Below are 27,956 nucleotides of genomic sequence, written 5' to 3'. Positions count from 1 at the left end.
ATAATCACTTCATGTTAAACTCCACTAGGCATACCCTGGCAACATCCTTCATCATGCCTTCCCTTCTATACGGAGCCCCTCTCCTAACCAACTTGTCTGCTACCAACACCTCTAAGCTCGAAGCTTGCTATAATAAGATCTCTAAATTTGCCACCAAATCCAAAGCATCAAGTCACCACTACCACAGCCTTCGTTCACTGAACTGGCTAGAACTCCCTAATCACCTAGACTATCTACAACTAACCACTGCTCACAAACTAATATTCTCTCCTAATAAATGCCCAGCCTTAAAGGACATCCTTCCTCCATACATCCCCAACAGACCACTGAGATCCGAAAACCAAAACCTAATCTCCGTTAGTAAACCGAAACGGCCAGCTGGCCAGCTTTTACTCTCCTTCTCACTAGGTAAAAAATGGAACTCTCTGCCTACTTCACTTAGGACTATACCCAACACTGAATCCTTCAAAACTCAACTTTTTCTTCACTTATCCTCCAAATGGAAATGCTCCTGCTTTCACCCCACTTAAATTCCATAGCGACTCCTACTCCTCCTCCACTATACCCTCATACTTATTCTAATTTCTCAAAATAACTACAACTAACAGACTTTAAGTGACTGTAAGCATATAAATATTGAAAAAAAAATATGCCATCAAGTTCTCTTCAACTCTCAAATGTATTAACCCTACTTGTTTTTACAAACTATATTGTATGTATTTTTTTATTTGTAATCTTTATTTGCATTCTGTAACCTATATTGTATTATACTGTTCTTGGAGCTTTATTCTGTAACCTATATTGTATTATACTGTTCTTGGAGCTTTTCTCCCCGGGCCTCCACTGAAAATGGGCACTTCATGGCCCAGTGGACTTCCCAGGTAATCAAACTGAAATAAATAAATAAAAATAAGAATCCTACTGCTGATCCTGAAACCATTTCTCAGGGCCCTAAGGGGGTTAAGGCAGCTACTGCTAAAAACCCCATTCCCACTGAGAAGGATTCCAGATCTTTAGAAAGATGGGGCAAAAAAGTGTACACTTCTGCTACTTTATCTATTAGGGCTTTAAATTGTCACTTTCATATGCTGAAATACCAGCAATTTCTTCTGTCTGTTTTGAAACAAAAGCTAATTTCCATTTCCGCCTGTGTAGATGATAAGGAATTACATGATTTAATGCATGCCACTGAACAAGTTGGGAAGCATGGTTTACAATGTGGATTTGATGCCTTGGAGGTTTCTTGTAGGGCTGCTGCCTCTGGTACAGTCATTAGAAGGCATGCTTGGTTAAAGGAACAAAACTTGCCAGATCAAGTAAAAGCTAAGTTATTGGATGCTCCTGTTGAGCATAATGTTTTGTTTGGACCTAAGGCTGAAGAGGTTATTAAGAAGATGGGAGGACAAGGCAAAATCCATGCAAACGGTTAAAGATTTCTTGCAAGTGCAGCCACCCAGATTTAGTAGGAATTGGCCTACTAAAAATTGGTCCTTTCCCAATTCAGACAGGCCTCAGAGGAGTAGATACAGATGCTCCTGAGAAAGGCCTCAAACGCAAGCCTCTTATAGACCAAGACAGTGGGCTGCTTCCACCCCTAGGGGAGGAGAGGACAGGTCGCAAGCTCATAGAAAACAGGCTCAATGACTCCCTTGGTTGGGCTGCAGGAACTTCTTGCCTGGAAGCCCCTCTTGGAGGAAAACTTTCTCTTTTTTACCGAATTTGGACTCATATAACCCAAGACAAGTGGGTTCTGGATGTGGTTTCAAGAGGTTACAAATTCCATTTTCATACCCTACCAAGACCAAGCGGATGACCGGACCTTCCAAAACATCAATGGTTAGAGGCCTTAAACCAGGTGGAAACTCTCTTGGCTATGAAAGCCATAGAACTGGTTCCACTTTCAGCGATGGGACGAGGTTTTTACTCAAGGCTCTTTCTAGTCCCCAGAAAGCAAAATTCATGGAGACCCATTCTGGATCTGTCAGTCTTGAACACTTTTCTCGAAATACCAAAATTCAAGATGCTTACTCTGCAGCAGCTACTTCCAATGCTGACCAAAAATGCATGGATGGTAACTCTGGATTTAAAGGAGGCATATTTACACATTCCCATCAGGCAGGAATGCAGAAAATACCTCAGGTTCAAGGCCGGATCGAGGCACTATCAATTCTCTGCACTGCCCTTTGGATTGTCTACTGTGCCCAGGGTCTTCACCAAATGCCTGGCTCCAGTAGTAGCTTACTGCAGACTCAAGGGAATTCAAATTTACCTTTATCTGGACGACTGTCTTATTCAGGCAGACAGCAAGGATGTCTTACTCCAGCATCTAGAATTTGTTCAAAATCTTCTCAAGTTCCTGGGATTCACTGTAAACATAAAAAAGTCAAATTTGATACCCTCACAACAGATAACCTTTCTGGGTGCTCTTCTAAACACAACAACCCAGATGGCTTTTCTGACATCCGAAAAACAATTACAGCTGGCTTCAACTTTCAAAACCTTGGCAACTTTAACGCACCTATCTGCAAGGAAATTCCTGCAGGCTTTGGGTTACATGGCCTCCTGCATCCTTCTCGTACCATATGCAAGACTACATATGAGGAAAATACAGTGGTACCTAAAAAGTGTATGGTCTCAGCATTGCTACAGTTTAGACATACAGATCACCATCCTGCCTTGTCTTCCAAAGGAATTCCTTTGGTGGTCCAAGGCATGTACTCTAAACATAGGAAAACCTTTCAGTCTATCTCCAGCCACTCAAATACTAACCACGGATGCTTCAGATTATGCATGGGGAGCCCATCTTCAAGGCAACTGTCTGCAGGGCCTTTGGACAAAGGATCAGAAGCACCTGCATATCAATTTAAAGGAAATGTTAGCCATTCAGAATGCCCTATGGGCTTTCAGGAATCTTCTACAACCAGGGCAGCTACTAATTCGGACAGACACCACCACAGTTATGTGGTACATAAACAAGCAAGGGGGATCTCATTCCTATCCACTTTGAAGGCTAGCCATGAATCTATGGAACACAGCTCTAGCTTGCAAACTGGACCTTCAAGCTCAGTTTCTACCAGGGAAGCAAAACTTCCTGGCAGACAGTCTGAGCAGAAACCTGTCGGACCCACACGAATGGATGCTGGACACCGAAATAGTCAGGATGATTACAGCAGTCTGGGGATGCCCTCACATAGACCTCTTTGCATCCCACCTCAATCATCAACTACAGATTTTTTGCACCAGGACATTCCACGAACTAGCTTGGAAAGTGGATGCACTATCATTCAGTTGGAGAAACCTCTTGGGGTATGCCTTCCCGCCTCTACCTCTTCTTCCACGGGTGTTATTAAAGATCAAACAGGACAAGCCCAAGATAATTTTACTGGCCCCAAATTGGCCTCGACAGTTTTGGTACCCAGCACTGAAAAACCTTTGTCTGGAGCCCCCTTGGGTATTACCACAGATTCCGAACCTTCTGTCCCAACACCAGGGTCAGGTTCTGCACTCCCATGTCCAAATTCTCAGCCTGGTGGCCTGGTTAATCCAGGGTCTTTGATTCATTCTCTTCTACCCAAGCAGGTTATGGATGTCATTTTAGAAGCCAGACGTCCTAGCACTAGAAAATCTTATGCAGGAAAATGGAAAATATTTTGCTCCTGGATGCAGGCTCAGGATTCAGATCCTCTTATTCCTAACATTCCTCTGATTTTATGTTACCTGACGGACCTCTTACATAAGGGTCTCTCTTTCTCTTCCATAAAGATCCATGCCTCTGCTATTTCTGCTCATTATAATACAGACCGTCCAATCTTTTCCCATCAGCTCATGAGATGGTTTCTCAGAGGAGCTAAGAACTTAAGGCCCCCTAGATCTCCTCCCATTCCTGCTTGGGATCTCAACTATGTTTTGGAAAAACTCCCCTTACCTCCTTTTGGGCCTGCTGCCGCATCTGACATCAAGTTTTTATTTTGGAAGACAGCCATCCTGTTAGCTCTTACCTCTGCCAGGAGAGTTTCGGAGTTGCAAGCTCTCATGGCTGTGGAACCTTATATTATTTTTCATCAAGACAGGGTGTCTTTGAGGACTAATCCTACTTTCATGCCTAAGGTGGTTTCCAAAGTGGGTTTAAATCAAACTATTCACTTGCCAACTTTTTTCCCCAGTCCTCAAAATAAGGGGGAAAGGATCTTGCATTCCTTGGATGTACACAGACAACTACATTTTTACCTGGACAGAACCAAGGACATTAGGAAATCAAAGCAATTGCTTGTTTCTTATGCTTCAAGTTCCCAAGGTAAAGCCATTTCAAAACAGACCATTTCTAAATGGATTGCTCATGGAATCAGATTTTGCTATTCACACCATGGAAAGCAAATCCCAGGTATAAGGACTCACTCTACCAGAGCTGCTGCCACTTCAGCTGCCTTCCTCAGGGGAGTTCCTACCAAAGACATTTTGGAAGCTGCTACTTGGAGTTCAGTGCATACTTTTTCCAAGCACTACAATCTCCCTCTCTACTCTAAGTCTAGGGCAGGCTTTGCTTCTGCTGTCTTGCAGGGCCTTTTAGCCGCCCCCTCTACTTTATGACCACCTCCCTTTTATTCTGCTTTGGGATTCAACCCTACAGTCATGACTACAACAGTGAAACACGATGAACATAGTACAGTTGTGTATACTTACCATAAATGTAGATGTTCGAGTGTCTTCACTGTTGCAGTCCGGGTTACCCTCCCTCCTGTCCCCTCTTATTTTTTCTTTTGTGTGGCTCCCTTCTTCACCCTTCTTTTGAGGTGTATTTGCAGAGGGTATGGGATCTTACTCATTTTGGAACACCTGACATCTGGGGCAAGAAAAACTGGAGAACATGGCGTCGGCTGTCAGCTTTGTACTCCTGGCACTCTGACGTCAGGGAGCATGGCTGAGCAGCTGACGCCGGACCCAGACTTTGGGATTCTGGCCGACCGAGGACTGCCTGCCAGCAAGGGAGAACCCTACAGTCATGACTGCAACAGTGAAGACACTCGAACATCTACATTTATGGTAATTGTACACAACTGTACTTTCTTCCAATAGAACAAGGCAGACTAGGGTTACTCAATTTGAGGGGATATGTTAGAGCAACACAGTTAAGGCTCTTGTAAATAGCACAAGCAGAAAACTGTAATTCAAAGTGGAAGTGAATGATGCTGATACAGGGATGAAGATTATGAAATAAGGAGAGAGTGGGATTTTGGATGCAGACTCTTAAGGAGAAAAACAAAACTCATACAGAGTAGTATATTCATAAAATAGCAGGGAGTATTCTAAGAACCAAATCAGCACAAGAATGGAGAAGAGATTTTGCCAGTAGGAATGACTGTGGTCAGGGATACAGATAATAGGCAAGAGGTTGCTGGAAATTATTGGAGAAAACTGGCAAAGGAACCAAGATATTGCGAGCAAATAAAATAGAAAGGGAACGGTAATAGAATGGGAAGAGGCAAATAATTCATTTGGACTGCAGCTTAGAGGTTGCCTTCCCTATCAAGGATTGATATCAGAGTATAGGCAAAGAGAACTAGGGGGCTTATGAATGAAAGACCAGCACTGGTAGAGTTTTTAATAGAATGTAGAACAGAAGCTTCCATTAAAAAAAGAATAACGAGTAAAACATATAAAATACTGCATGACAATTATAAGAGTCAATCAGAGGAGCTTAGAAAGGATTGGGAAGAGAGATTGGATAAGCAATTCACAAAGAGACAATGGGATGATATATGTGTATATCCCAAATGTGCAACAAACTCTAGAAGATTTAGGATCTTTGCTTGGAAGTGTTTACATGGACATTTTTATACCCAAAGTAGACTCCAAAGAATTTTTCCTCAGGTGACTAGCAAGTGTTGGAGGTGTGATGGGCAAGAAAGAGGTGGCTGGGGACATATTTTTTGGGAGTGTAATCAGCTGGTAGACTATAGAGATTTCCTGCAGTCCGCTCTGTTGGAGATGCTGGGTGAGCAGAGTGGATTGACTTGGGAGATAATTTTTCTGAGTTATGATACAGAATTAGAATTGCCTAGACATAGTAAAGCCTTGCTGAGTCTAATTATGGTGGCCGCCAAAAAAGCAATGACTAGAAAATGGAAATCAAAGTTTAGACCAACTTTACTAGAAGTAGTGAATATAGTAATAGATAAAACAACTGGAATTGGGAACAGACTACATAGGAAAAATGGGAATTGTGGGAACAATATATGCAGAACAGGAATGGGGTTTAAGACGCAGGATTTCAATGGGCCATATAATGGTTAACTGACAATGACTGGATAGATTATAAGTGATTTGTAATGTTTGCAACTACAAGTTGTTTCAATGGTATCTGTGATGTATACTGTTTGCAACTAAAGCTGCGTCATGTTTGTTTTTCATTTGTATAGATTTAAGATTGCCAGTGTCATGTGTGAAAATTTAATAAGGATGTTTGTTGGAAAAAGGTATGTTGAAAGGCATAAGCTGATGCAGGGAATCTCTAAAATGTTTCAGCCCTCATTTTTCAAAATTTCAAAGGGGTTGTTAACTCCTCATCCAGTTTTGGTAAGAAACAAAATAAGCAGTCTCAATAAAACGTAAACAAACATACATTGAGGAAGAAATTGCAAGGGGGTTCCAAGAAAATTTCTGTTACCCTCAAAACCAATACCTGTACAATAAGTCAGAATGACTAATCTGATGTTGTTGATCATCTTTCCATTCATCGGTGATGGGTTCGGTTTCGAGCCCTCGGAACCAAGTAAGCCTAATACCAAGTTCGTACCAGCCAGCAACTCTCGAGCTAAGCTTCTACCCACAATGCCCTTCTCCCTGTTACCTTGTATGCCACATAGCCATAAAGCTGCGTTTCAGCTGAGCTGTCAGCTAAGTGAAAACCTTTTGATATCTCTTAAGAATTTTTGTCACCTTTCCTCTCGATTGTGGTTTATATTGCTAATTCTATAGTTTTACAGTTATATTTAGGCCTTTCTCTCTTGCTTCTACCTGCTTGATAAACTTTTAAGTACCACTGGTGGTACTGCTTTCTCTCTCTACCCTTGTGGTATTCCTTGAATACCATCATTGGTATTTTTTCTCTTTCCCTTTTATCTGAATAGTTGCATGTTTTTTGATGTATTTCTTAGGTATTGTGTGTATTTAGATAGGTTTAGACATAGAGATAGCAGAGTTTAATAATGTTCCTACAATATTCTACCTTGAATGTTGTGTGTAAATTTCCTGATGTCTGATAAAAAGGGTGCATCGGGTTTCAAACATTGTGCTTCTTGTAAGGGTAAACTTCCAAATAGTGACTCTCATGATGATTGTGTTTATTGTTTGGGGGTGCCCCATCTTTCGGTGCAACCTCCCTGTGTGATTTGTCAAAGTTTCAGTCAGCGCACTTTGAACGAGTGCAAGAGTAAGTTGATCCTGAATGGCCTACTTAAGTCACCTTTTTCAGAGACCCTTTCTGTGGCGGTCTCATCCCCTCCAATTAAGGATAAGAAAAGGTGCCATTCAGTTTCTTCTTCACCATCTGGTGACCAGGGCAAATCTGTGAAACCGGAAGTGCAAAAACTATCTTTGGAGCAGGTTTGCCTTGTCGGCACCGGCCTCTTCTGCTCCAGCTATGACCATTACAATGTAGGCGCCAGCATCGGGTCCGATACTGTCTCCAGCACCGACTATCAACCTCACTATGACTGGTATGACTTCGGCACTGGGTGCCTCTTTGGTACAGTGCATGCCTTCGATGCCTATCTCTGCAATTATGATTGAACCTTCCGCATCAGCTCCAAGTGCCCCTTCAGAGGCGAGCTGTCTTATGGCCCTAATAAGTATGAATTTGACCCCACTGCTTCTGGTGTCCAAATTTGAGGCATCAGTGCTGGTAGATACCACACCATGGACCCAATACTCACCATCCATAAACCCATTTCTGTGGCAGGTGTACAGTCCGTTCCTAGAATAACCTGACTCCCCATTGGGAGTATCCACTAGATCCAAAAGGAGCCTTTCAAAACTTGATGTGGTGCATCTTGTGGACTAGCTGTTGACAGCCAGGGGGATACCCAATCCTTCCAGGGCCCATCCTCCTGCAGGACTTGGGTTGATTTCTCCACAGACTCTATCCTATTCTCCTCATTTGACCATACCAATTCCAAAGCCTTCTGCTCTGATTTCGTTTTCGGAACCCCCCCATCTTGGCGCTTGTAGTGGACCTCACTGGGGCTCTGGGACTGGCCCTTTGGTCCCCGGTTCCCACTGAACCGGTCCTTCTTCAAACCCATGATTGTGCGGCAGGCTCCTTGGTTTGTGGCACGGTTTCAAGTATTTCTTCGGCTCCATCCTCTGTGCCAGGAGCCCTGTCTGCACTGATCCTGTTTGAGGCTCCATCCCTGGGAGCAGGTTCGACGGAGCGGGGTGTGATCCCAGTTTCAAGGTTGTCCTTCTCTGTTCCGGGCTTCCATCCCTCTTTCGGCAGACCTGCTTTCCATGGTATGGAGAGGGCACTTGGTTCTGGAAGCATTCCACCAACATCAAAACCCCAAACCTCTTCCCTTGAGCTACAGCTATCACAGGCCACCTCCCTGAGACACCAAGCAGGAAAGTTGCAGGATCCCCCATTGCAGGGTGCCCTCTCTTCTGAGTTGTCCTCAGAAGTCCCCACTGAGGAGCCCGCACAGAAGAGATTGTGCAAGAGGAATCACGTAGACTCACCTGTGGAGTCTCTAACAGAAGTCACAGATTTTGATGAGGGTGAAGGGTCCCCACGGTCACCCCTGAGGATGACTCCTTCAGAGACATCCTTGAAATGCTGAAAAAGGGGTGACTGAAAGCCCACTAATCCTACTTCCATGGAGTCCTTGTTTCTGCAGGCTTTCCATGCCTGGCCATCAACCTCTTGGGTGACCCCGCCTGTAGACAAGCTAGTTCAGCTCCTGGTGCAGCGCGGTTGGAAAAACCCTGATTCTGTTGAGGCGATCCCTCGGAGACCTGACAAGATACTTTCTCCACCTGAGGAACACCCACTTTGGTCCAGAGGTTTACTAGTCAATGCTATGGTGGTGGCAGCAGCGGCCACGAAAAAGGATTTCGCTGAAAAGAGTCCTACTGTTCACTCGCCCAACAGGGAGTCCCGGGCCGTGGACAGATTAGGAAAGCGAGTCTTTGCTTCAGCAACCTTTGCCATACAGTTCCTGAACTACTTGTCACATTTTACGAGGCTCCAAAGAGGCTTAATCTCCGAGCTCTCTGGAAAAGTCACAGGGTAGGTGTTTGACAAGGTAAGGGATAAAGTTGCCTCACAGCTCGCAGCCCTGAAATCGATCTCCAATTCATCCATGAGGTTGATCTCACTCACAACCGAAGGGCTAGAACTGTGAGTTCAGACATAGTTATGATACACCATGCCTGGATGCACCTTTGTGACCTCACAGACCCTTTCAAGTCTTCCTTCCTGAATGCTCCCATCAAAGCATCTTCCCTTTTTGGCCCTAAGGTGGACACTCTGGCCAGGTGTGAGCAGGACAGTAAATCCCTTTCTGCCATAGGTCTCCGTTTTTCCAACCCTCAACGTTCCTTTTCCAGGAACCAGAGGAGTGGCAAAATGTGGCACAAAAAATCTCAGGGTCCTTTCCATGCCATGCATGGTGGTGATGCCCCCAGGGGCAGAGGGGTAACAATTCTGGAAGACGCCCCTACCGAGGCAGAGAGGGTCCATGTAATCGGGGATTCTTTCTCTGGGCAGCCTTATCAGTGCTCCTGAAGAGCAGCCCAATTGATTTCCTCTGGAAGCAGTGGGGGGTCTTTTCTCTCTGCACCAAGCTGCCTGGTATTCAATAACCACCGATCGTTGGGTGCAGAAGATCATAACCAGAGGTTACACCATCCCCCTCATCCCTTACCCAAAGCTGTCAGCAAAATTTCCCGACATTCCACCCAGTCAAAGGGAAGAAAAAGCTGTATCAAAAGAGGGTCTTCCAATGAGTCCCACCAGACCGATACGGATTTTATTCTATTCTTTTTGGTGCCAAAAAAAGATGGGACTGGAGACCCATTCTGGATCTCAGCAATTTGAACAAATCTGTTTCCCAAACCAAATTCCGTATGGTCACTGTTCAGTCCATTCTCCCTTTTCTAAGGGAAGGTGATTGGATGTGCTCGATAGATCTTCGAGACATGTATTACCACATCAAAATGCCCAAACGATCCAGGAGTCTTCACTTCCAGCTAGGAGCCAGTCATTACCAGTTTTGTGCCCTGACGTTCAGACTCTCTGCAACCCCCAGAGTGTTCAGAAAGTGCATGGCAGTGGTTACAGCTCACTTGAGACTACAAGGATTCTGGGTGTTTCCATATTTGGATGATTGGCTCCTTACCACCCCCGCCAAACATCTTCTGGTAACAGCCCTGCAATACACCCTTTCACTGGCAAAACTTTTGGGGATAACTGTAAACTGGGAGAAATCCAATCTTGCTTCGATCCAGAAGATAGAATTTATTGGAGCAGTCTTTGACACCCACTCTTGTCTAGTGTCGCTCCCAGCTCACAGACTTCAGAGATTGAGACTCCAGCTCCAGGTGATACTCTGTCAAAACAAAGTCTCAGCGAGAGAGGTTCTAGGATCCATGGGAGCTTCCATACCAATAGTGCCTCTTGCGAAACTGCACATGCAAATACTTCAATGGCTTCTTCTCTCTCAATGGTTTCTGAATTACCACCCTCTGTGTTTTCAGATTCATATAACCAGTTCTTGCATGCAGGACCTTCTTTGGTGGATGAGGCCAGGCACAGAACTTTGGAGCTGTCCATTCCAGCCCCCCTCAACTCAAAGCCATTGTGACCACGGATGCTTCCCTGATAGGGTGGGGGGCCATTTCCAGGGAAAGACAGATGAAGACACATGGTCCACGTTGGGGGCCAACCTGAATATCAGTGCTCTAAAAAAGAGAACTGTGCTGTTAGCATTGCAAACATTCCAACCTGTTCTTCCTTCTGGAATGATTGCAGTTGAGTCAGACAATATGTCAGTAGTCTGGTATATCAACAAGGAATGAGGAACCAAGTCCTATCTCCTGTGTCGAGAGGCCATGAGAATTTGGCAGTGGGCGATAGCTTCTAACTGCTTTCTGATAGCAATGCATATCCCGGGGATTTCCAACGTGATTGGAGACAAATTGAGCAGATGTATTCTCTTGCTTCACGAGTGGTCTCTCAATCCTGACATAACAGCAGAAATCTTCAGCCATTGGGGCCAGCCTTGCTGCGACCTATTTGCCTCCCTGTCAAACAAATGCAGCAGCTATTTTGCCCTTTTCCCCCCAAAAGGGGGAGTCCCTGAGGGACACTGATTCATGATTGGCCCATAGGACTGCTATATGCTTATCCCTCATTCCTATAATACCCCAATTCATAAAGAAAGCCATTTGGTTGAAATGCAAAGTGACACTCCTAGCCCCTTTTTAGCCTCGACAATTTTGGTTCCCCTTCCTTTGGCCTCATCTGTTATGTCGACCATGGATTATGGATCCTCTTCTAGACCTAATTTCTTACCCCCAAGGGTTGAGTCATCCGAACCTGTCCAGTCTCAAGCTGACAGCTTGGCTTGTCCACTTCCGTTAGTCGCCAGGCAGGATGATTTCACCTCACCTGTTCGTGACATTATTCTGGCCTCTCATAAACTATCCACCAGAAGACTAAATCTGGACAAATGAAAAAGTTTCTCTATTTGGTCAAAGGAAAAGATGCTAGATCTGTATTCATCTCAAGTCACAGTGGTTTTATAACAGCTGTCTTAAGTTTTTCAAAGATGGAGCCACAGCCTCTACCATACAAGTACATCTAGCGGCTATTTCAAAATATCATAATGGACTAGATTGTACTCCCCTCATATCACTGCGTTCATGTAAAACTTTTCTCAAAAGAGTTTTTCACATTAGGCCTCCAATCAGACAGCCTATAGAGCCATGGAACCTCACGTTATTCTCCATTCTTTGACTCAACCTCCTTTTGAGCCCGCTGCGAAGTGTGACCTTGTTGTGGAAATCCCTCTTCTTGGTAATCATCACATCAGCCAGACTAATTTATTTCAGGCATCATGCATCAAAAGATCCTATCTAATCTTCCACAAGGACAGAGTTTCACTCCAGGCAAACCCATCTTTCCTACCCAAACTTGTTTCTGACTTTTCCATCAATCAGACTATTGATTTACCAATATTTTTCCCGAATTTTTCTAATAAAGGGGAATACTGCCTACATTCCTTGGATGTGTGCAGACAAATTGAGATTTTATTTAGAAAGGACCAAAGCAATTCATAAAACTGACCAACTTTTCATTTCCTATTCTGGGCCTAGAATGGGAAATTCTGTCTCCATGGTCACTTTATCAAAATGGCTAAGGGACTGTTTCACTTATTCACTTGCAAAATAACCTATGCCAATTCTACTAGATCTATGGCAACACCTGTAGCCTTCCATTCCAGGGCTTCTATGGATGATATCTGTGCAGCAGCCACTTGGGCTAAACCCCACATTTTTATCAATCATTACAAATTGGATGTGGTCTCCAGAGGGAGAGCTGCCTTTGGCTCAGTGGTACTCAGGAATGATTTTCCATAAGGGCCACCCAAAGATCACAAGGTAGCTGGGGATTTTGTCCCATCAGTGATGAATGGAAAGATTAACAACATCAGATATATAAGTTATGTCTTACCATAACGTTCTATCTCTGTTGTTGATCTTCTTTCATTCATCTCTTCCCACCCTGCTTCCCCTGCCAAAAGGTCCTGGGGATACTTTGGGTCCAAGTGGTGTCTTAGGGCATTTGCTCAGAAATGGTCTCTGCTTTAATTGTATAACATGGGCAAACTCGATCTGAGGTAACCGGGAGAAGGGCGTTGTGGGTAGAAGCTTAGCTCAAGAGTTTTTAGCTGGCATGAGCTTGGTATTAGGCCGACTCGGTTCCGTGGGCTCAGAACAGAACCCATCAATGATGAATAAAAGATCATCAACAACACAGATAGAGCGTTATGGTAAGACATAACTTCTTTTTTGAGATGTTGCCCCCCCTCCTCCCTGGCACCCCCTTTTATCTTCCAGAAAGTCTGAATCTTCACTTTTCTCTTTGGCGACAGATTGTTTAAGACAAATGGGTTCTGAAGATCATCCATCAAGGTTATAGATGGCAATGGGAGGAAATACCTCCTTTCCAGGGGTAATTCCCCATCCTCCAGATCACACGCTCTTATTTCCACCTGCCCATCACATTCAGTCCCATGGAGTGACGGAACCAATTTTCCTTTCTCAGGTAGGAAAAGGGTTTTATTCAAGGATGTTTTTAGTATCATTGAAAGAAGATGCTTGGAGGACAGTTCTAGATCTTTCTTTACTAAACCCATTTGTGATAGTGCCCAAATACAAAGTTGTCACTTCATAACCTGTACCCTCTTCTTCCTTATTCACATTTCCTGGTAACAATAGATTAAAAAGATACTTATTATCACATCCCTATTCATCCAGATTTCAGTCATTTTCTAAGGTTTTGCGTCTGGATCACATTATCAGATGTCCTTTATCACTGTCACAGTATTCTTTATACTTGGGATATCCTTCTGAGGATAGCCTAACATCATACCCAAGCCTTTACACTTCGTGGCATTGTACATTCGACGTTTATTCTTCACATGAGATATATATGTCATGTGCGGATGCTTAATTCTCAGAACTACTTTGCTGCTAATCAAACACTATTTCTGAATTCAGTCTATATGCCGTTCACTGAGCCTTCTAAAGATGAGTGCCCCTTTGAGGTTCCGTCTTTTCCTTTTTCTCCTTATAGTTTGTTTTCATGTCATCTAGGAAAGGGAAAATGTGAATGTGAGAGGCAGATTTCCCATTAAGATGGACACAAGGAGTGCCTTTTGATTAGTTTGCTACACACAACCTTACTCAGTATAATGTCTGCCAGGCTTTTATCCTTAAGACACTCCACTGTCATTTGTCTTCCCCTTCTGTTTATCTGGAAAACCAATGTCTGAAGTTATTGACCTAGGATACCATGGCCAAATTCACCTACCCCAAAGTTCATCTACCTCTTAAGAAAAACCTAAAAATAAAAAAAAAAATCACACAGTGAATCTACTGCTGTCTAGCCTCCAACAGACATCTCCATCAGGCTGGATGATGAACCCAAGGACTGTCCAGTGCTGACACTAGTTCCCTCTGCCACAGCCCAGTTGGAGGCCAACTCAGAGCTGTCTACTTCCACATCCACTTTGGCTGTGCATACGTCTGGTACATATGTAGAGGGGAAACCATGGCTGATTATATCTGAAGGATCTAAGGGGATTCTCCAAATTTTAGTTATGGAAGAGGTGCCTGGTGCTTTCATTGAATCCAGACAGGGTCTGACTGCCCTAGACTTGTCAAGGCAGATGTTTCTTTAAAATAATAGTAGAAAACCAAGCAAGTAGCTACTGTGGCTAAGGATCCTCACAAAGAATGTCAGGATTTTACTCTAGGCCTATTTAATATTCTCTTAGCTTTGAAACTGCCTTAGGAATTGTGATCTGTTCATCCACCTGACCCAAGACACCTAAAGATTCTGATTCTTCTGATGAGTTGCACTCTAGTGAAGAATCCTCAACATATTTCTTACAAGTACACTCTTCTTTGGCTTTGGGGTCTGATGAAGATTCTTTCTCTTTTAGAGGAATTATTCTTTGGAAACACAGTAGTCCATATGATGGAACACTTAAGTGAGATAGTTCCCAAGTCTCACCGGTTCAAAAGAGGTATTATGGACTCTTGAAAATTGACTCACCCAGACCTTCTGCATTTTCTTCTGTTTTAGCTGTCCCCTTGGACAAATTTACAGCAGCTTCTCATGCTCCTGATTCTCAATCTCCAGCCCATAAGAAGCCAGACAGATTTTATAAAGTACCTGAAGATCAACATTCTTATAAAAGTCCATATGATCCTGCTGCTGTTTCCATGTCCAGAGATAAGCCATTCAAATTGCTTTCCTTTTCCAAGCTTCTGTCTTCTAACAAGGACAGTCCTACTATGGAGGGCTATATGAAAAAAAAAGTGTACTTCTGCTAGTCTATCTTTTAGGACCATTAGTTATCAGACTCACATGACTATATATGTCCTCGCTTTTCTGTCCCAGCTAGGGGGTGTTTTGATTGACATATCTGATTCAGACACTAACTTCTGCTCTCTTTCTCATCTGAGCTCCGCCTCTGGTAGCTTACCATTCCATTAAATACAGTTATGATGGGGCTGATACCTCCTCTAGGGCAGCTTCATCTGGTTCTTTAAGGAGATGTTCCTCATTGCACCTGCAAGCTATACCTGAGGACATTAAGGCCAACAATTTAGATTCTCCCTTAAACACCCAGAATCATTTTGGCGCTGCTGCTGCAGAATTATTTAAAGTACTGCAAAACAAGGGCAAGGTTATGCAGGACCTCAAACAAATATTTGTTTCTCCTGTACCTAAGTTCCAAAGAAATTACACTTCAAAATCTTCTTTTGTCTGTAGGCAACCTAGACAATCTGCTTAGAAATAAGAGGGTTTCTAAGTGGATTTTCCCAGATAAACCCACTCAGAATTCTAGAGGTCAGAAACCTTCTTTTCGTGAGCAATCTGCCTCTGTCTGATACCTTGCCTCCCCTCCACCTCATCCAGATTTCTCTGTCCCTCAGGTTAACCCTTTCCTTCCATGTTTGGCAACAGATAACCACAGACACTTGGGTTCTCACCATCATCCAACACATTTATTTTGTGTCTTGGAAATCCCTTTGAGTTTTCTGGCCTTCCTCATCCTCTTCCTTGCCAGCACCCATATTTTCCTCTGGTCCTGCAGGATCTGGTGAAGCAGAGAACCATAAACCTGTTCCCTTGTCTCAACAGAATCAGGTTTTTATTCCAGCATGTTCCTAGCGCCCATGAAGGTGCGGTCATGGAGGTCCATTCTAGACTTGTCCTATCTCAGCACCTTCTCAAGGTTCCTTCCTTCAGGATGTTCTCTCTTAAGACCCTTTTCCTTCTTTTACTTTCCCAAACTATTCTGGTCTCCCCAGATTTGAAGGATGCTTGCCTCCATATTCCCATTCACTGTCTTTTAGGGAAATGTTTGTTTCTCAGTTTCTTTCTCTCATTATCAGTTCTCTGCTTTGCCTTTTAGTCATTCTACAGCTCCAAGGGTATTTACCAAATATCTAGCCCCTGTAGTAGTTTTTTGCAGACTTCATGGAATTCAAATATTCACTTATCTGGATGACCTTCTGATTCAGGCTCCCTCTCAGCCGTTTCTGCTTCAGAATCTACACATCATTATGTTTCTCCTGTGTAGTGTGGAAGTTACCCTTAATCTCAAAAAGTCCATGTTGACTATGTCTTACGATCAAGTATTTTTGGGTTGCCGGATTCAGATCATCCCAGTATTATCTTATATTCTGCCTCTCAAGAGCCTCTCTTGACTGCTTATTTGCAAACTCTTCTTCCTCTTCCATTTCTTCCTGCAAAGGAATTTCTACAAGCCTTGGGATTTATATCATCTACCATTCTCATGATTCCATCACTGACATCTCATGGCGTTTCCAGTTCCTCTTTTATCCTGTCTCAAACTTGAACTCTCCTGGAGAATTCAGATCTCCCTAAATCCAGGTCTGCCTTTTCAGGTTCCCCTCTTCCTACACAAGAGCTGTACACAAATGCTTCTGATTAAGGTTAGGCAACTTCCTCCAAGAACTTGAAGGTTCAGGGTCTTTGGTCACAGCAACAGATATCAGACCTCATCAGCATCAAAGAGATGAAGACTCTAATCCTAGGTCTTCATGCTTTTCACTCATTTTGGGTTCCGGTTCCTCTAAAGGTTTTTACAGACAATACCACTATCGTGGTACATCAACAAATGGGGGGGGGCACAAACTCTTATCTACTTTGCAGGCTGGCTTTTCAGGCTTGGGATTTTGCAACTCATTATCACTTAGTTCTTTAGTCAGTTTTCATCCCTTCAGAGCACAATCTCATGGCAGACTCTCTGAGCAGGACCAGGGTACATCTTCACCTGTGGTTACTTCATAGAGGAGTGTTTCTGGACATTATCCAGTGGTGGTATACTCCTCAAGCAGATCTTTTTGCCTCCCCTTTAAACAGACAACTTGCTCAGTTCTGTTCCAGAGTTCCAAACCCACTGGCTTGGAAAGTGGATGACATGTCTTTTTCTTGGAAGGGGATGTTCCTGTATGCCTGTCTTTCTCCTCTTCTGTTTTTCAGGGTCTTGCACACGATCATGTGGGACACATCCAAACTCTTGCTTGTGACTCCCTTTTTACCCAGACAGCACGGGTTCTCCCTTTTCTTTCATCTGAGCAGGGGCAATCATCTCTCACAAGACAATGAATCTTTCATTTACCTTCACTTGTCCACATTTCAGCTAACTCTCTGGGTGATAGGGTTTTGGTTCCTTTCAGGCACCAATTTTATGAGGATGTGCTTCGGGATTTCTAGGCCAAAAAAAAAACCAGTATTAGAAAAATTCTGTGCAATTAAATGGAAGAAATTTTCTATTTGGTGTCAAACATGACCGGGACCCTTTTTCTGTGGGGTTCCCTACTGTCTTCTGATTTGTGAGGGTTGGTCAATAGTGGTTTGGCATATTCAATTAAAGCTCATTTGTCATCCATTTCTGTCTGCCTATATTTGAGTCAATTTTTGGCTTCTAATTTTCTTGTCAAACAGCTCCTAAAAGGCGTCTTTCATTTCAGAACCACAAGAAAGTCTATTCCACCTCCTTGACACTATTATTTTGCTCTTGAAAAATTGACTCAGCCCTCCTTTGAGCATGCCTTTTCTTCCCTGCAACACTGTACTTGACTGTACTGTTAGTGGCTCTTACCTCTGCCAAGAGAATTTCTGAAGTCCAAGTCCTCATGCTGGTTCTGTCTTTTTTTTTTTAAACAAGGACAGAGTATCTCTTGTATGAATCCTCCTTTTATGCCCAGAGTGGTTAACAATTTGACTTGGAAGCAGTCTGTTCATTTTCCCTCCTGCTTTTTTTTCCCCTTCTTCTCAAGCTGCTAGTCAGATTGTACTCCACACCTTAGATTTATATATTCAGCTCATATATTATTTGGATAAGAAAGACAAAATGCATCAGAAAATCTGAGCAACTTTTTGTTTCCTTTCATGCCAGAAAATTGAGTTTTACAGTGTCTAAGCAAACCATCTTCTCCTGGATTTCTAGGGGCATTTATTTTTGTTATTTTCATAGCAAACAACTTTCCTCTTCTGTTTGTGCCCATTCTACTAGGGCAATAGCCTCTTATGCTTTTTCAGTTTCTGGATACTAGATCTATCTTGGAAACTGCTAATTGATTTTCTGTCCGCACCTTTACCAAACATTACAAGTGAGATGTCATTTCTAGGCTCAGGGCAGGATTTGCTAGGGCTATCCTTCATGGGTTTGTGTAGAGTTGTTCTCTGCCTTCCTCTTCCCATGCTTTCCAGTAGCTTTTGTACTGTCTCAAGTATAAAGAATACTGCAACAGTGAACGGAAGTAATGCAGTCATGTAAGATCTTACCATAACAGTAGATGTCTTACTTCTCACTGTTGCATTATTTGGTCCCTTCCTTCTTCCCCCTTTTTATGTTTCTGTTGTCCCATTGCTGGCCAATGGATTTTGTTTTGTGTCTTTATTTACATTCTGCTTCCCTTCTTGGACTTGCATGTTGTTGTTTCCCTAAGGTTGCTCTAGATCTCCTGGGGCACTTCAGTTTGGAGGTTTAGTTGTCTCCTCTTTCGGCTGGGGTCGCCACAGTGGATCATCTGTTTCCATTTCTTCCTGTCCTCTGCATATTGCTTTGTCACACCAACCATCTGCATGTCCTCTCTCACCACATCCATAAACCTTATCTTAAGCCTTCCTCTTTTCCTCTTACCTGGCAGCTCCATCCTTAGCATCCTTTTCCCAATATACCCAGCATCCCTCCTCATCACATGTCCAAACCAATGCAATCTCGCCCCTCTGACTTTGTCTCCAAACCATCCAACCAGAGCTGACCCTCTAATATACTGATTCCTAATCCTGTCCATCCTTATCAGACCCAGTGCAAATCTTAACATCCTTAACTCTGCCACTTCCAGCTCTGACTCCTGCCTTTTTGTCAATGCCACTGTCTCCAACCCATACAACATAGCTGGTCTCACTACCCTCTTGTAGACCTTCCCTTTCACTCTTACTAGTACCCATCTGTCACAAATCACTCCTGACACTCTTCTCCACCTATTCCACCCTGCCTGTACTCTCTTCTTCACCTCTCTTCAACACTCACCATTATTCTGAACTGTTGATCCCAAGTACTTAAACTCATCCACCTTCACCAACTCTACTCCCTGCATCCTCACCATTTCTCTATCCTCCCTCTCATTCACATACACCTATTCTGTCTTAGTCCTGCTGACCTTCATTCCTCTCCTCTCTAGAACATATCTCTACCTCTCCAGGGTCTCCTCAACCTGGTCTCTACTCTCACTACAGATCACAATGTCATCTGCAAACATCATAGTCCATGCGGCCTCCCGTCTGATCTAGTCTGTCAACCTGTCCATCACCAGTCATCTCTATGTCACATATATACCTTACTCCTTATGTGAAGGTCATACAGTAACATACAAAGTCAGTATTAAAGGTTATAGTATGCTAGCTGGACATTAGGCTATCTTTGCCAGGATATCCCAAGTATAAAAAATACTGCAACATTGTGATGTAGGACATTACTGGTGAGGTAGGATCTTACACAACTGTACTACTTGTGCTTTACCCTTTGGTCTATCTACTGCACCAAGAGTGTTCTCAAAGTGTCTAGCTCATACCTCTCAACCTCATAGAGTAAGAAATCTGGACAAAGCCATAATAAAGTGGTACAAATAGGGACAATTTTGAAATATTGTTCTTGCAAACTTAGGTGATAGAATAGCAGGTTTTGCATTAGCATGAATTTTCTGAAGGGTATGAAGTCTAAAACTGAAATGTCTGCCATTGTTTTATAACTTCAGGCTTTAATGATTTTCCACTAATTTGCCAGAAAGCCACAATTTTATTGAAAACGGACCAAAGATATAAGGCAAAAATCTGGACATTCTGCGAAAATCTGTGCAGTTGAGAGGTATGGTCTAACTCCAGATATAGCAGTGGATATAAAACGTGCACACACCCATGTTAAAATGCCAGGTTTTTGGGATATAAAAAAATGAGACCACAATAAATCATTTCAAAACTTGTCCCATCTTTAATGTGACCTATAACCCTTTACAATTCAATTGAAAAACAAATCTGTATGGGGAAAATATATGAACAACATACAGTATGCTGGTTGCATATGTGTGCACACCCTTAAACTAATACTTTGTTGAACTACCTTTTGATTTAATTACAACATTCAGTCTTCTTGGGTACATACCTGCCATCAATTTAGAGAGACTCTGATTAACCCCAAATAAAGTTCAGCTGTCCTAGTAGGATTTTTTTAACATTTACTCAGTTGCCTGCTACAGCAAAAGCCATGGTTCACAGAGAGCTTACAAATCATCAAAGGGATCTCATTATTGAAAGGTATCAGTCAGGAGAAGGGTACAAACAATTTCCCCAGCATTGCATATACCATGGAACACAGTGAAGACCATCATCAAAAAGTTTATTTTATTTTATTTTATTTTATTTTACATTTGTTGACCGGGCTAGTCTAGCTGGAGATATTTCCATTTTCAGTAGAGGCCCGGGGAGAAAAGCTCCACAGAGAATACAATAAAGGAAAACATACTTGTGTTTTAAAGAAAGTTTGAAGAGACAAAAACTAACAACTCTACAGTTACTTATTATTACTAAGTGAGTTAATTACTGACTCACACAGTCCACAAAGTAAAACAAAAAAATACCTATACAAACATAAAATACTAAGTATGATAAAGATATTAAATGAAATAATTACTACCACACACAAAGTGGAGAAAATATGGGACAACAGTGACATTGCAAAGAACTGGATGTCCCCCCCCAAAATTGATGAAAAGATGAGACGAAAACTGGTCAGGGAGGCTGCCAAGAGACCTACAGCAACACTGAAGGAACTGCAGGAATTTCTGGCAAGTACTGGCTGTGTACTGCATGTGACAACAATCTCCTGTATTCTCCATATGTCTGGACTATGGGGTAGAGTTGCAAGACAGAACCCTTTTCTTACACAGAAAAACATCCAGGCACAGCTAAAATTTGCAAAACAATTCATCAAGTCTCCCAAAAGTATGTGGGAAAATGTGTTATGGTCTGATGAGACCAAGGTTGAACTTTTTGGCCACAATTTCAAAAGGTATGTTTGGCACAAAAACAATATTTTGCATCACCAAAAGAACACCATCCCCACAATGAAGCATGGTGGTGGCAGTATCATGCTTTGGGTTGCTTTTCTTCAGCTGGAACTGGGGCTTTAGTCAGGGTGGAAGGAATTATGAACAGTTTCAAATACCAGTCACTTTTGGCCCTTCAGGCATCTGCTAGAAAGATGAAGATGAAGAGGAATTTCACCTTTCAACACGACAATGACCCCAAGCATACATCCAAATCAACAAATGAATGGCTTCACCAGAAGAAAATTGAAGTTTTGGAATGGCCCAGCCAGAGCCCAGACCTAAATCCAATAGTAAATCTGTGGAGTGAGCTGAAGAGGGCTGTGCACAAGAGATGCCCTCACAATCGGACAGATTTGGAGCACTTTTGCAAGGAAGAGTGGGCAAATATTGCCAAGTCAAGATGTCCCATGCTGATAGACCTCTACCAAGAAGACTGAATGCTGTAATTAAATCAAATGATGCTTCAAAAAAAGTATTAGTTTAAGGGTGTGCACACTTAGGCAACCAGCGTATTGTAAGTTTTTTATTTTTATATTTTTCCCCTAACAGATTTGTTTTTCAATTGAATTGTACAGGTTGTAGGTCACATTAAAGGTGGAAAAAGTTTTGAAATTATTTATTGTGGTCTCATTTTTATATCACAGAAACCTGACATTTTAACAGGGGTGTGTACACTTTTTATATCCACTGAAGCTCATTGCAGGCTACAGGGTATCTACATTTTTCCATATTTAGACTGACTTATCATTGCAGTCTTTTTAAAATTATCAAGAATCTTTCTCTCTTGGGGGAGGTCTCTTACACAAGCTGGAATTACAACAGAACATTCAAGTCATTCTTGACTTCTCCCAGGATTGTGTTTCTGGGATGTCAACTGGACACCACAGTTCAAAGAGCTTTTCTTCCACAGGAGAAATAGACTTTTATCTATGCCTGTTTTTTTTTGGATTTCCCACCCAGACATTGATCACTGCAAGGAAATACCTCAGGATTTTGGCTCTTGCAGCATTTATAATTCAAATGACACCCCTGGCATGACTCTACATGAGAAAAATGTTATGTACATACAGTGGTACCTGAAGTTTCTCTGGTCCCAGCACCAACACCAACACCCTTTGTCTTTTAAAATCCCACTGCTGGAGTTTGTCAGTAGATAAGTCTTTTGGCAGAAACTACAGATAACCATAACTCTCGGTTTCCCCTTCTCCCTCCATACTCTAAAGCAGTCTGTCAACACAGACTCCTCAGACTTTGTTTTGGGAACAGTTTCAGTTGTGACAAAAGTGCAGGGTGTTTGGAACACTGACAGGCACAAGTATATAAATAGAAAAGAGATGCTTGCCCTGATCAAGGCAGTCAACTCTCTGAATCATATTTGGTCTCCATGATCTCTTCCAGTTGTTAGACTATACCACAGTCTTGTGGTACTTCAATAAGCAAGGGGTACCAGGTCATTCCCCCTTTGCAGGCTAGCCATAGAAGCTTGGGTATATAGTTTCACAGTATATTCTCAATCTACAGGCATCCTACATTCCATCAGAGCTTAATTGTGTGGCAAACAAGCTGAGCAGGACAAGGGCTGGTCCTCTCAAATGGAAACTAGATTGGGGATCTTCCAAGATTTGATCTATATGTGGGGAGTTCCTCAATTATACCTCTTTGACTTCTCTCTCTAAAAAAATCGGGTGACAAGATTCTGCTCCTGGTCACCATGCAAGAAGGCCTGGAAGACAGATGCCTTTTCTTTTCCTTGGACAGGAATGTTCCTATATGATTTTCTACTCTTTCCACTAATATCCAGGGTACTTCTGAAGATTCAGATGGAATCTTCCAAGATCAATGTGATTGACTCCCCTTCTGACCCTGGCAACAGTGGATGCCCTTCTAGATCACTGTTGCAGTATTCTTTACTGTAAGGATCTCCTGCCAAGGATAGCCCAACATCCGGCCAGTGTACCAAAGCCTCTAGATCTTCCATGCACCATACATCACATGTATGCTCCCCATACAGGACATAGGGCATAAAGGTGACATGTGGCTGCAGTTACACAGAAATCTTTGCCACCAGTCTGATTGCTATCATCGCTCATAGGTCTGAAAGCCCTTTTGCTGTTCTGAATACCTAGCTGTCAGATAAGTGTGCCACTGGGGTCTTTTTTTCTTTGGTATTGTTTTTTGTTGGTTACCTAGAGTTCATGTCATCCAAGAAGGAAAAATGTTAATGAGGGAGATAAATGTCCCATTAAGATCGACACAAGTAATGTCTTTGTCTGGGTGCTTCCCACAACCATTTGTCCTCTAGCATTTGCAACGTGTTTGTGCCCAAGACTCAAAAGTCAGTTGTCTTCCCTAGTCATCTATCCTGAGAACCAGAGACTTAAACTGTTAGCCCAAGGTAGCATGGCAGAATCTTCTAATCCTGAGGTCCTGTTAAGCAAAAAGGTGACCAAGAAATCTCTGCCAGATTCTTTGGCTGTGCAGCCCCCACTAGACATTTCTCTAGAAGTGGGTGAAAACTCTGTAGACTGTCCAGTGTCTATGTTGGATTCCTTTGCCCTGACCCTGTCAGAGGTCGGCATGGATCCTACCTTTCACATGTCCTTTGAGGCTTTGCAGGCATCTGATCCAGACGTTGAGTGGGGGAACTGCGATTGATCATCTCAGAAGGCCGTAGAGATATTCCGCAGATTCTGGTCAGGGAAGAGGTTCCAGGTACTCTTACTGAGTCTTGTCCTACTAAGAAAAAGCAGACTAAGCATATCTATGTACACCATAAGGATTCTGAAAGGGAATGCCAGTAGGTTTACTAATGGTCTGTTTAATGCCTTAATGGCTCTGAAGCCTCCTCAAGGAGTTTTCAGCCTACTCCCCTTTGGACTTCTACTCCTTCCAAATGGGCTAGGGAACCTGATTCCTCAGATGAGGATTCAGAGTTTAATGATGAGTACATGTCCTACTCTTCCCAGATGCTTTCACCTTTGGCTTGTGGTTCTGGTGAAGAACAGGCTGTGAGCCCTGAGTCTCCTTTTGAGGAATTGTCTTTTGATGACACAATAGCTAGATTGATATTGTACTTTAAGTGGGATTCTTCTCAAGTGTCTGATATTCAGGAAAGGTATTATGAGTAGCTTCAGGTGGACACTCCTAAACCTTAATCAGTATCTCCTGTGTTGGCTACTTTAGCTTTATAGCTGCCTCTAAGTTTCCTGATTCTCAGCCTCCTGCTCCAAAGAAACCTGACAGGTTCTATAAGGTTCCTGAGGACTCTCAATTTAAGTGTCCTTATGCCTACCCTCCTGTGGTTAGTCTCTTCTGACAACCCCTTCTAAAATTTTGCCCTCTTCCAAACGTTTCCTTCAGATAAGGATAGTAGGGCAATGGGGATAATTGGTAAGAAGGTTTATATTGCTTCTACATCTTTCCTTTCGGTCCATCAGTTATCAGACTCACACGACCAGATATGCTCTGGCTTTGATTGCACAAGGCTTGTCACATTATTTTTGACCACCTTGATTCTGAAACAAAATCGTCTGCTTCATCTATTTTAAGTTCTGCTTCTCAGATGGCTTTTCACTCTGTCAGGTGTAGCTGCAATGCTCCTGATACTTCTTCCAGAGCTGCTGCCTTTGGGTCTGTCATGAGGCGTTATTCTTGGCTTTGCTTGCAGTCTTTACCTAAAGACATTAAGGCCAAGTTGTTGGTGGTCCTTTGAATAATCACGAACCAAGCAACGGATATGAGCACTTATCAACAACCAATAAGTCCAAAAAAAAAGTGCCTGGGCTCACTGGTTGTGATCCAAAAGAATTTATTGACAACAGATTCCACTCTAATATTACGCTCAAACCAAGGAAAGCTACAAAATAAAATAAAATGAACGCTCTTCTATGCACACAAGATACTGCGTTTTCGTCTATATGACTTCATCAGTCATAGGTCTGCTTTTGTTCACAGGCAGCCTTGTCAGGCCAGCAAAGGCATGAATGGTGGTAAGTGAGGCTTTTATGGCTCAGAAGCCTCCTTTATCTGATAAGCCTGCTTCTCTTTGTCTTCTTGCCACCCCTACCCCTCAGCCAGGTTCCTTTGGCTCTCCCTCTGTCTTCCAAACTGGCATATCATCGCCTCAAATCCTTGGGTTCTGTCTGTTATCCACTAAGATTACTTCATGGTGTGAAAGTCTCTCCCTTTTTCAGGGATTCCTCAACCTCCTCTGGAACAACTTTCTCATTTCTCGATGGTCATTGTTGAACCAGGGAACTATTCAACCTATCCCTCTTTCACAAGTAGGAAAGGGATTTTACTCCAGGATGCTCCTGATCTCTTGAAAAGATGGCACATGGAGACCTATTCTGGATCTCTCCTTGCTCAACACCTTTTTCAAGGTTCCTTCTTTTTAGATGTTTACTCTTCAAACCCTGTTTCCTCTGGTTTTGCCTTAGGCTTTTCTGGTGTCCTTGGATATGAAGGATGCTTACCTTCATATTCCTATTCACCCTCTTTTCAGAAGTGTTTATATTTCTCTGTTTCTTCCTCTCATTGTCAGTTCTTTGATTTGCCTTTTGGCCTCTCTACTGCCCCAAGGGTGTTCTCAGAATGCCTAGCTACCATGATTGCCTTTTGCAGGTTTCAATGCATTTATATTTTTCCTTATCTAAACAATCTGTTAATTCAGACACCTTCTCCCATTTGCCTGTTACAAGATCTGGAGTTTATCATCTCTCTCCTCCAGAGTCTGGGGTTCACCATCAACATTCAAAAGTCTGTCCTGTCTCCTTCTCAGGACCACATGTAGCTGGATTGCAGAATGCACAGTGCCATTCTTGGCTTGTCTTCTACCTCCAAAAATTCTGTTCTTGACAACTTTCTTTTCAGTCTGTTCTTCCTCTGCCTACTATTCCAGCCAGAGAGTTTCTGTGAGTCCAGGGATTCATGGTCTCTTCTGTTCCAGTGCTCCCTCTTGCTAGACACCATATATGGAAGCTTCTATGGTATCTAAAGTCAGTTTGGCTCAGCATTTGCCACCCTCTGGATTTTATTGTGCCTCTTTTTCCTTATCTAAAGCAGGAATTCGAATGGTGGATTCAGCAGCTTTCCCTCAAACCTAGGCCTGCTCTTTCAGCCTCCATTTCCTTCTCAAGAACTTTCACCAATGCTTCAGACATGGGGAAGGGGGCTTCCTGTGGTCATCTGAAAGTTCAAGGTCTTTGCCTCCCCCCCCCATCAGAGGTCAGGCAATATCAACAACAAAGAGATGAGAGCTCTGATTCTGGCCCTTCAGGCTTTTCATCCCATGCTGTCTCTAAGCCCGTGGAAGGTTACACAAACAACACCACAGTGATGCGGTGGTATTACAGCAAGCAGTGGGCAAAAGAATCTTACATTCTCTGCATGTTGGCTGTTCAGGCCTGGGATCTAGCTCTCAGTTAACTATTCAGACTGTATATTCCCTGTGAATACAATCTAGTGGCAGACACCTTGAACAGGTCCAAAACATGCTCGCGAATGGATGCTTCACAGAGACATGTTTCTGGACATAATCCATCAGTGGGATATTCCTCGGGTACATCTTTTTGCCTCCCCTCTAAACAAGCAGCTCCCACTTTTCTGTTCCAGAGTGCCATGCCATCTGACATGGGAAATGGATGTTTCTCTAGGTCTTCCGCATTCTTAATATGTTTCCAAGAGTCCTGCAGACGATTCAACTGGATTCCCAAAAAATCTTGTTAGTGACTCCCTTTTGGCTAAGACAGCACTGGTTTCCCCTCTTAGTGCATCTGGCTAGTGGCAATTGTCACAAGTTACCTTGCTGGTTGAACCTCCTCACGCAGGACAAGAGGTCACTCATCCATCCTCACTTGTCCACTGTCCAACTGACACTGTGGGTGATAAAGTTTTGATCCATTTTAGGCACCTCTTTTGTGAAGCTGTGCTCAGGGTTTTACAGGAGGAAAGAAAACATGCAACCAGAAAGTCTTGTATATCCAAATGGAAGAAATTTTCTGTCTGGTGCCATGCTCATAACCAGGATCCTTTTTCAGTGGGGATCCCTCTGATTCTCTCCTATTTGTGCGAGTTGCTCCAGTCTGCCGTGGCCTATTTATTTATTTATTTGTTTTTATGTTCATTTTGATATTTGTTAACCGGTTATATCTGACTGATCCTGGGCCCTTTTTGAATGGAGGACCAGGGAGAAAAGCTCCATACAGCACAGGTTATACATGCAATTCATGGAGTAGTTGTATATATTCTTCTGTAAAGGCCCATTTGTCAGCCATTTCTGCCTCTCTGCCCTTGAATCCTACTTTGGCTTCTTGTTTTGTAAAACAGTTTCTTAAAGGTGTCCTGCACCTTAGGCCCCCAAGGAACCCTATTCCTCCTCCTCCTTGGGACCGTAATTTTGTTTTAAAAAACTGACCCAGGCTCCTTTTGCTCCTGCAGGTTCAGCTTATCTGCAACATTGTACCTGGAAGACTGCCTTATCACTTGCTCTAACTTCTGCTCAGAGTGTTTCTGAGCTTCAGGCC

This window comes from Protopterus annectens, chromosome 1.part2 (assembly GCF_019279795.1).
Source record: "Protopterus annectens isolate FY-2018-M chromosome 1.part2, PAN1.0, whole genome shotgun sequence".
Lineage (NCBI taxonomy): Eukaryota > Metazoa > Chordata > Ceratodontiformes > Protopteridae > Protopterus > Protopterus annectens.
Note: the sequence above shows the minus strand (reverse complement) of the source record.